This window comes from Aquarana catesbeiana, linkage group LG11, assembly GCF_042186555.1.
Source record: "Aquarana catesbeiana isolate 2022-GZ linkage group LG11, ASM4218655v1, whole genome shotgun sequence".
NCBI lineage: Eukaryota > Metazoa > Chordata > Amphibia > Anura > Ranidae > Aquarana > Aquarana catesbeiana.
Genome location: NC_133334.1, coordinates 220052787 through 220062459, shown reverse-complemented (window position 1 = coordinate 220062459; position 9673 = coordinate 220052787).

Genomic DNA, 9673 nt, shown 5'->3' with positions numbered 1-9673 from the left:
TCTGCTGATAGCCTATAGGAAACACAGAACACCACTCTGGGTAATATCTGTTTCCTTGTCCCAGAGCAATGTCCTATGTTGACACCACTCCCCTCATATGACTCTAGCATGCACTATGCGGCCTGTGAGGCAAAAGGCAAAACTTTTGGCACTTCTAGAACCTTGTTTCAGAGTCTAAAAATACTTTTTCCATACACACACAGATTGATTTTGCACTTTACGAGTCCTGGCAAAGCTTAGATTTTTATCAATAAACACTTTATAGTTACTGTTGAGGATGTTTCCTCCTTTAAGGATTCTGTTGATAGGTGTTTTGAAGCTCTTTAAAGGGCTCTATTTGCACTTGCAGTTCCAGACCTGCTGGTGGCTCTCTCTGGGAGTTGTCTGCTCCAGAGTTGCTTCAGAAACCCTGTCTAAGGTGGGGAAAAATAGGTGTGAACATTGTGGCTTCCAGGTTCAACAATAAGTTGAACAAGTTTGTGGCCAAGACCAGGGATCCTATAGCTTTCACAGTAGATGCTCTGGTGATTCCTTGAACTCATATCCAACTGGTTCAGGCCTTCCCTTCAATGACGATCCTTGTTTGACTGCTGAACAAAATAGAGGAGGAAAGGGTCCCAGTTATTCTCATCACACCAAATTGGCCCAGAGAGACTGTGGTACACAGACCAGACTTACTGGTTCAAGGCCCCTTGTACTTCTCCATCACTAGCTTTAACAGCATTGCTGTAGAAATTCCCACCTCATTCAGAGCAAGGAAATCCAACTCCCGCAAAATTTTCCATCACACACAGAAAGTTTTCTTTGCATGGTGCGAGGATGGAAAGTTTGACCCTATCATTACTTTATCACTCGCATTTTTGACCATTCTTCATTCTGGTCTTGACCATCTTCTGGCTCGGAGTACCCTCAAGGGACAGGTTTCTGCCCTATCATTCCTCTTTCAGAAACTTCTTGTCTCACAATTCCTTATCAAAACTTTTCTACAAAGAGTTGCTAATACAGTTCCCCCAATTTTACCTCCTGCTTCACCTTGGTATCTCAACCTGGCGCTTTCTGTTCTTCAGAGATCCTTCCCTTTTAACTGAAAATTCCATTGGAAGACTCACCTTTAAGATTGCCTTCTTGGTTGTTACCACGTCTGTTAGGAGTGTTTCTGAGTAAGCAGCTCTCTCTTGTAAAGAGACTTTTCTTGTTTAGCATAATGACAAGGTGGTTTTGAAACAAAACTTTTTTTACCTAAGGTTGGTTCCTCATGCCACCTCAATGAGGGCATTGTCTTCCCTTTCCTCTGTCCTGCCCCATAATGTGACAAGGAAATAGCCCTACATTGTTTGGATGTGATCAGGGCTGTCAGTTTACTTGTCTGCCACAGCCTCTTTTCCCAAGATGGAGTCCCTTTTTGTTTTTCTTAGAGTACCTAGTAGAGGACTAGAAGACACCTGTCTCCCTGTTCTATCATTGCCAGGTGGAGGAGACAGCTCATTTCCTGGGCCCTCTATCATTAAAGAGGAACTGCAGTCTGCCCACATAATCTGCAATAAAAGCATCTTTGCCATTCTGAAGCTTTCCTCCAATCACTTTGCATATTATTTTATATAGTGGGCTGTATAGGGTATTTACTGGCAGGAAAAAAAATGTTCTACTATCCAAAGTTAAAACAACAAGGGAAGAGGATTTAATAGGTGGAAAGTTGAAAAAATTACTGAAGGTCCGCTTTAAGTAAAAGGTTCCTTCTGTTCCCATCAGAGTCTATTATACTAGGGTTGTTGGTGTCTCCTGTACTTTTCTTATCTTGGAGAACAGTACAGGACAGGTTCCTCCTCTTGATCACTCTTTATAGCTTGCTAAAAAACACAGAGCTCCACAGACTAAGTGGGGTTATATGGGTATGCTTTATGGGTGGCCCTAGCAAAAATCTTTGCCAGTTACTAATCCACTGAAGGTAGAAGCATTTGATCCATGGTCTATGAATACAAGTCCTATATTATATTATACTCCAAGATAAGGAATTTTACAGGTAAGTAAAAATTCCTATTTTTTCTTTCCATTAAATCAACAGCCCAACAAATATTATTTGGATGTTTTTATTTTTTGTTATCAGTGCATAGGCATTTTAAAGCAACCCTTTCCTTTGCCAGTGTTTACAGAAAATGTTGTTAAATATCTATTAAGTATAAGTATTAAAGGTAATAATTGTCTTACCAGTGGTTATTCCTCCATTATTCACCTACATCTTGCCTCTGGCGCAATATAGATAAGGTGAAGCCAGGTGGTCAATCGGGACCCTCTTATTAAAGTGGTTGTTAAGGCTCAAGTTATTTTACCTTCATGCATTCTATGCATGAAGGTAAAAAACCTTCTGTATGCAGCAGCCCTCTAATACTTACCTGAGTCCCATCTTAATCCAGCGATGTGCACAAGAGCAGCAGCTCTCCCCGTTCTCTTCCTCACTGGCTGAGACAGCAATGGGAGGCAATAGCTCCCATTATTGTCAATCACAGCCAGTGAGCCAATGAGGAGAGAGCAATGGTAAGGCCGAGGCGCGCTTGGTGTGCAAATCGACATACAGAGCAGCGGGTCCGGGAGCCCCCATAGCAAGCTGCTTGCTGTGGGCGCACGCAGCAGGAGGGAGGGAGGGACTAGGAGCGCTGACGGGGGACCCGAGAATCGGAGAATCGGGGCTGCTCTGTGCAAAACCATTACACAGAACAGGTAAGTATGACATAAATAAGACCTTAGTTTTTGACTCTTGATAAGTTGAATTTAGCATATAAGAAAGAATGCTGATTAGTCCAAAACTGTATGTGTTTTTATGTTAGTAGATTGGAAAGATGCAATTTAAATCAAATTTGCCCAAATGTGTCACATAAATAGCCCTGTGCATGGGTATATTTATTCTGCTGTAGATGTAATAGTCCTGTACTCCAAATACTGGCTATCAGATCAATGTTATTTGCGTGATCTGAATAATACCATTGTACCAATTTACTATAGCTAATATAGATTGTATTTTGTAATGAATGCAAAAAAAGTAGATTAATTAGAAAGGCTATGGTTGTATTTTTGTATTTTTTTTTTTAGAATAAGCAAGCATTAACAGCCCAGTAGTTATAATGAGGCATATTTCCTTTGATGTCTCGGGCAGTTTATTACAATAATTGATTATGCATAGTTTTAATCTCATATGCCTGAGCCATGCAGATTTTATTTTTCTTTCTGTACAGGCTAACCAGCCAAAATGACAGTCAAAGCTTGATTCACATGCAAATGGAAAGATACAGTTCTGCACTGAGATTCTGGTAACTAATGACAAGTAGCAATATACTAGTAAGAGAGCGTCAGAGAAAATCTGTATCCAAGGTGACATGGGAAATGTTCTTTTTTTCATCTGCTTTGCTGACCATTTTGTTGACTCTACAGCACACAAGCTATTTTTGGTTTTAGCATGCATGCTTAGGGGAAAAGCTGTTATTTCTTTGTGAACAGCACATAAAAATTGGTGTGGAAAGACATCACATTATTTTTAAGGAGGGACTTAACAGACCAGTTTTTAGTTATAAATAACACACTTTACTTATTTAAAGAATAGCTTGAAGTATTTTTTTCAGCCAGAGCTCTGTTCACTATAGCTATTCCTTCTCTGCCAGTAAATACTAGCAGATCTTAGAGCCCATTTACACCTATGTACATATTGTAGCACCTAGAAATGAATGGGTCCTTACAGGTTCTATTTAAGATTGGATTTACATTTATGCATGTGCAGCAATGCAAGTTAAACCCCTGAGTTATATTGTGCTTTGCCATAATACATGTAAATTCACAGTTTACGTGCTGTGCCATCTGTTCTAAATAGCACCTGAGTGCATATGTAGGCAGGTGGCAGCAATAGGGACTATTAATCTTAAGATATAGTTATAGTTCTGTGGCAAGGGAGTGATGCAGCAATCACTCAGTCAATTCCTAGTTTTGTTGCAGTAGTAAACAGAGCAATCTTGTGATGGCTGCTTACTACTGGCACTTGGGAAGCCCAGCATTGGACCAAATGGTCCTATGGACTTCAGGTGCCATCTTGGGAGAGCCTGTGTCCTATTGGATACAGAGTTCACTCAAGATCTGGGTGGGCCAACTTTGATACAGAGGGGCTATAAATTGCCCTTCCCTGGATCATTGGGGGCCCTGCAGTGTGAGAAGTTCAGGCAGGGACAGGAACCCATTTTATAAAATACATATTTTTAGTAAAAAAATAAAATTAAAGTTAATTTAGGTGTACACAAACACAAGTTTGCATAGAGTAAATAGATACTAAACATGTCAAGCCAAAAAAAAAATATGGGTGTGCCTGTCCATAGGCAACGCTTTAAAAGCCTTTACAGGTTACCAGTTTACTATGAATTAAGGTCCTAGAATTATTGCTCTCATGCTGACGTTCGTGATGATTGATCACATGTGTGGTGCAATTGCTGTTTACAAACACAAGTGCGCAACTTTATTGCTATCACAAGGGAGCTAACAAGCACGTGATAGCATTGGGCAGGTGAGAGGTTTTGCTTATGAAGACATCAGGGGTCTATCAGACCACAATGTCTCCCCTACGCTCCACTAATCAAGCACAGAACATGCTTGATTAGCTGCTTCCCTGGCTACAGTAACTAGGGAATGACAGCTGTGAACCTAGAAGTGACATAATACACACCCCTTCTGGGTTCATTCATTGCTGGGGAGATTGAGAAATCGGTGCCATTGGTAACTGGTAATATAAACACTGTATCTTACTGTTCAGAGGGAAACTCTGGAGGAAAATGCAGAACTGCTGTAACTGTTGCTTACTCTTGTATAAAAAAAAATGCTGATGAAGGAGAAGTTACCGTTGTGTCCTCCCTTAAATTTAGGGCAACTGAGTAAGCACCCATTACACATACAGTATGTATGGTAAAAACTAACACATCTCTGCTATAGTGGACCATCATGAAGAGATGTGAATGCTCGATGTACTGTGGTCTGCTGCATTGCCAAAAAGAAGTGCAGATGTATTATTTTGTGCAATGAGCAGGGCCGTCTTTAATATTGATTGGGCCCTGGGCAAAATTTTTCTTGGGGCCCCCACTAGCCCCCCTGCCCCCATGCAATTTCACTCTCCACCTGCTCTGAGACATACAATAAATAGCAGCTAGACTCAAAATCAGTTTACTGTATCAGATAAGGCAGCGATTGCGATTGGTTGCCAGAGATTACAGCATATCATTACCACTTACTGACTGGTTGCTAGAGGTTACAGCACACATTATGGCTCACTGATTAGTTGCTAGAGGTTGCAGCATATGATTTCTGCTTGTTGATTGGTTGCAAGAGATTACTGTACAGTAATACTGCTCACTGATTGGTTGCTAGAGGTTACAGCACATCATCTCCTCACTGCCTGCACACCATGAACTGAGGAGGTAAGCGGACCCATCAATAGACAGAAAACTCCCAGGGATCCTAGAACTCCTGGGATCAGTGGCAGTGCTGGGGGAAGGGGAGGGTGTGATCAATGGCAATGCTGATTTTTTTACCGACTACTAATATAAAGAGGCGTTTCCAAAAAAGCTATTTGCAAAAAAAAAAAAAAGAGGAGTTTCAACACTGGCCGCCAATGTAACAGGGGTTTACACTGACCACTAATGTAATAGAAGCATTCACAGTAACCACCAATGTAAGAAGGGACTTACACTGACCACCAATGTAAGGGGAACATTCACACTGGCCACTAGTGTGAATGAAAGGATTCTACACCAAGCACCAATGTAATGAAGAGATTTACACTGACCACCAATGCAACTGAGACATTTAGCCTGCGTTCACATTTGTGTGTGTCAGGAACGCATGCAAAATCGCTTTTTTGACACCACATAAACATGCTGCCCTTTAGCAGATACACAGCAATGCCATTAATTGTTAATGACATCCTCACACATCTGCTGACATGTGCCTCGGCACCGTGTGATTTTGAAAAAGGGTTAGAGACTTTCTTCCGCATTTCTAGCGTATAGAGCAGCCCATTGAAATGAATGGGCTGCCCTACACGTGACCTACATCTTTATCCACCCTGTCAGTACACCTTTGCATCCTAAAACCCCTGCTAACCTCGGCACCCCAAACCTCCCACATCCTCTCCATTTCAACCCTCCACCACTTTAACTCTACCTGCCTCCTCTGCTCATCTTTGGACCCACCTTCCTTACCTCCATGCAACCCCTCCTTGCTCACCTGTGCACCCAAACTGTAATTCCTTCTCTGCCTACCTCTGCACACCCCACAATACTACCCCCCCCCCCCCCCCCACACCAATTTGCTTGCCTTTGCAGAACAAGCAGATGTCAAGCTTAATGACCACGTTTGTAGGCAGGACTTTCAAACATGCCCCTTTACCTCCCCAGTGGGCAGTATTCAGCAGAAGTGATGGTGGATTTGACCTGGACATGATATACATATGAATGCCGCCACTATTTACATATTAATGCCGGTTATTTACATGTAAACACAGGGTCTGCAGGTGAGTCATCCGCACAAAACAATAGGGCAGAGCTGGGCATCATTAGTAGCAACACTTCACACTGAGATATTGGGACACAGCACAGGACTAAAACTTCAAGGAACAAGGGAATTTAAACCAGGACAGTTGCCAAGTATGAGGCAGCTCCTTTGGGCCCCACAACAATGACAGGGCCCAGGGCAGCTGCCCCTTTTGCCCTGCCTTAAAAACGGCCCTGGCAATGAGGGCTTGTTCAAATTGAATGAGCTGCCTTAATGCAATTCAAGAAAAACCATCAGATTTGACCCTGAAAACACACTAAATTTTGTAGCACATACTGTAGATGTGAATCAGCTACTTAGAAAAGAATTGTATTTCTACTTGAAATGCAGTTTCAGGTAGTAAATCTCATGTATTTAAAAGTGGAGCTCCGGCGGCCCAGTCTCCCGGAAGTGGGGAACGGTACCTGTCAAACAGGTACCCGTTTCCCCCCCTCCCGAAAGGTGCCAAATGTGGCACTGGGGGGGGGGGAGGGAGGAGGAAGAGATGGATAAGCAAAAGTTCCACTTTTGAGTGGAACTCAGCTTTAATTGCAGGTTAACAGATACACGTGAATACAGTGGGGAAAATAGTTACAGTATTTGATCTCCTGCAGATTTTGTTCGTTTGCCCACAAAAATGAAGGGTCTATAATTTTTATCATAGGTGTACTTTAAATGATAGAGACAGAATATCAACCAAAAATCCAGAAAAAACACAGGATACTAATGTTATAAATTGAATTGCAGTTTAGTGCGTAAAATAAGTATATGATCTCCAAGCAAAACATGACTTAGTACTTGGTGGAGAAACCCTTGTTGACAAGCAAAGAGGTAAGACGTTTCTTGTAGTTGGGTACCAGGTTTGCACACATCGTAGGAGGGATTTTGGTCCACTCTTCCTGACAGATCTTCTCTATATCCTTAAAGTGGATGTAAACCCAATTCATGAAATTTGACCCAGGCAGAGGTGTGCCTTTCCTCCAACTTCTCAACTGCCTTGAGATCATTCACAAGCTCCTCCCGTGTAGTTCTGGGCTGATCCCTCACTTTTCTCATATTAATCCTTGCATGGAGCTCCAGACCAAGGGCAATTGATGGTTATTTTGTATTTCTTCCATTTGCGAATAATTGCTCCAACAGTTGTCTCCTTCTCATCAAGCTTCTTGCTGATCGTCTTGTAGCCCATTCCAGCCTTGGGCAGGTCTACAATCTTGTCCCTGACGTACTTTGACAGCTCTTTGGTTTTGCCCATGAAGGTAAGGTTTGAGTGGAAGAAAGATTCTGTGGACAGGTATCTTTTATACACATAACAAGTTGTCGTCAGGAGCACCTTCTTAAAATGACAGGACTAATCTGTGTACCACATGAGCACCTACTGTAGCCAGTCTGTGGGAGCCAGACTTATTGTTGGTTGGTAGGGGATAAAATACTTATTTTACTCACTGAACTGCAACTCAATTTATAACATGTGTATTGTGTTTTTCTGGATTTTTGGTTAATATTCTGTCTCTATCATTTAAAATACACCTATGATAAAAAATTATAGACCCTTCATTTCTTTGTAAGTGGGCAAACCTACAACATCTGCAGGAGATCAAATTATTATTTAGCCACTGTATGCCATTACTCCTACAGATATGTACAAAACACTGTATTTCATCCACCATGGATGATGAATTGACTATGCTCGTCTGTTTTAGCTGCTTGATATAGCTGGTATATGATCTGCTGCAGCTATCCTATTGACAGGGTGCTGATGATGATGCCATAGTCGTTTTTACTTTTCCAGCAATGTGGTAGGTTTGACGGCGGTTGCTGTAATTAATGGGATTATTGGTTTTGCAGAGTAACTCATTTGCATTTTCAGGAGTTGTTTTACTAAGTGGCTAAGGGTTCAGAATCTGAGAGCTACTCCTTTTACTTTCAACCTTATATTTTTATTGCCATATTTTAAGTGATATTAAAGGAAAAAAATATAGTTTTTTTTAAATAACAAACATTTCATACTTACCTGCTCTGTGCGGTGGTTTTGCACAGAGTAGCCCCGATCCTCTTCTTCCCAGGTCCCCCAGCCGGTGCTCCTGACCCCTCTTTCCTGTCGAATGCCCCCAGAACAAGCAGGATGCAATGGGGCTCCCGAGTCGCTGCTCTGCGTGTCCATTCAGTGAGCCGCGGCTCACCCCACCCCTCTCTCTCCTCATTGGCTGTCTGGCTGTGATCGAAAACCTCAATAAAGATGACCGCCACGGCACTTTCGGTCTGCGATTGTCACTTCCGATGCATTTTGTCCAATAGATGACCTCCCAGGATGTCATTGGATGAAACACATTGGAAGTGCCGTCAGACGCCAGAAGTGAAGCAATCATGTACCGGAAGTGCCACTGTGGCCATCTTCATCGAGGTTTATAGGCATTTTTACAAGCTGGTGTTTGTAAGTAGATTTTTGCACAATAAATTGTTGGATTTTAACTTGCATTGCAGCACTATGGGCCCTTCTCTAATGTTTTGCATTGGAGGCTGGAGGATCATTGATGGTACAATTATATCCATGAACAGCGCTTATTGTATAGCATTCTGGTAAGGCTGTTCTGCTGGTTGGAGACACTGTTTCACATTTGGTCATGGCACTTGAGCATGCATGATAATGTGAATGGTATGACACTTTGTGCACAATTTATAATTTAAAATGGTATCACACTATTTTATATATTTTTCATCCTTTGGAGGCTTTATGCATCTTTATGGATGTATACTGAATACTCAGCAGAGAGAATTAATTGAAGGCGCATTCTTGATCTTATATTTGGTAAGGTATATTGAGTGAAAGATGCACCAATGTTTGGACAACAAAGTCAACACTGGGCTTAAAGGGATACACACACACATATTTTATATATATATTAATTAATGTGTGTGTATCCGTTTAAGCCCAGTGTTGTCCAAACATTGGTGCATCTTTCACTCTATATACCTTACCAAATATATGATCAAGAATGCGCCTTCACATCCATAAAGACGCATAAAACCTCCAAAGGATGAAATTATATATATATATATATATATATATATATATATATATATATATATATATAAAAATATAACATACGCACTTGTGAGT